Here is a 1,973-nt window from a genome sequence, read left to right as displayed (position 1 = left end):
GTGATATCGTATGTATTTTATAGTCTATAAATACATGTCCTCAATGTTATTGAGTTTTAAATTGCTTCTGGACAACTTTCAAGACTCCAGAGTCCTAGAGACTTCAGGACTGGTCATAAACTACTCTGGAAGTGACCATCACTTTCCCAGAAAGGTGCAAATTCCTCAGGAATTCATATACAGATGTTCATTACTTAAGATAAGAGGAGTCATTACAGGATTATGCATTTTCAGAGGTAGAACACTTAGTTGAGTTCATGAACCTATCTCAACAATAGAACAGACTTTCTGCAGTCAACTTAAGTTTAAATTCAGTCTCTAAGAGAATAAAGATGAGAAGTTAACTTTCAATGGCATTTCATGAAGAGTTCCTGTTCCCCCAGCTAATCTTGGTCAACCAGTATTCAGATACTGATTGAAGAACACCATTTCACATTTAAAATCCCTTGGCTAGATGTATATGTAATTATGAAAAACAACCTTTATAAAAGCAAAATTAAATTTCAGAAGGGGGCTTTCTGTAATATTATTTGGCTACTACCATTCTTTCGGTTTCCTTATTGAAAGCGGGAGAAATTTATAACTAGTGGAAACAAAGGTATGAGATGCAGATATCCATCCTTAGTTGTGCTATCCTCATAAACTTTGCAACATTACACGGCAAAAATAAGTATAACAAATGCTGAAATGAAAAGAAAATAGTCATTGGCTTTTGGAACTTCTGAAGAAAAAGATTAAAGTGAAGTGTCAGAAACATACTCGTCAACCAAACCTACTGTTCAGCGATTTGAGAACTTCAAACTTCATTATCTTCCAGTGACAAAGAAAAATGTCCTCTGTAATGTGATTTTTTAGTTCTCCCTGGAAATAATTCATGCATTTCAATATCTTTGAAGAGAAAATGGTCTCATTATAGTCAACCTGTCATACTGTATTGTTTAATTAAACATAATAATTTACCTTGGACTGCTAGAAAGTCAACTGTCCAGGGCTTTTGTGTTAAATGTGACTCAGGTCATAACGGTTACCTGGAATAGTATATTATTTTTTTGCACATCTTTGTGTATTATTTTCAACTATAGTTTCATGAGGGAAATTCATTAGAAAACATAAATTTGTGTGGTGGGGGATGATTTTTTTTGTTTATTCATCAACTAGTATTTAACAAACCACTATAAAGCAATGGCTTAAATTTGACTGTATTTAAAGTGGGGAAAATATATATTAAAATATTTATGGTATATAATAAAAATAATATATATGCTTTATTTTATACTTTACCTATGTGTCCTTATTGATACACAGATTCTCTGGTCTACTAATATCAAACCCAGATTGAACTTTAAGCTTCCTTTCTTAAACTCAATGATATCTAAGCATAGTAAGTTTCAAGGAATGTGCTATCAGAATGGCTAAAATCAACACAAGAAACAACAGATGTTGGTGAGGATGTGGAGAAAGGGCAATCTTCTTACACTGCTGGTGGGAATGCAAACTGGTGCAGCCACGCTGGCAAATTGTATGGAGGCTCCTCACAAAGTTAAAAATAGAACCATCCTCAGATCCAGTAATTCACTACTAGGTATACTAAGTATTCACCCAAAGAATCCAATAATAGTAACTCAAAGGGACACATGCACCCTGATGTTTACAGCAGCTCTACAATAGCCAAATTATGGAAACAGCCCAAATTTCCATTGACTAATTAATGGATTAAGAAGTTACTATATATTATATATATTAATATATAATATAAAATATATAATATATAAAATATAATATATAAAATTATACACACACGCAATCATGGAATATTAGTCATAAAAAATAATGAAATCTTGCTATTTGCAATCATGTGAATGGAGCTAGTGAGTATTACGCTAAGCAAAATAAGTCAGAGAAAGGCAAATATGACTTCAGTTATACCCAGAACTGATGAAACAAATGAGCAAAGGGGGAAAAAAGTGATAAGC

This window comes from Panthera leo, chromosome B1 (assembly GCF_018350215.1).
Source record: "Panthera leo isolate Ple1 chromosome B1, P.leo_Ple1_pat1.1, whole genome shotgun sequence".
Lineage (NCBI taxonomy): Eukaryota > Metazoa > Chordata > Mammalia > Carnivora > Felidae > Panthera > Panthera leo.
Note: the sequence above shows the minus strand (reverse complement) of the source record.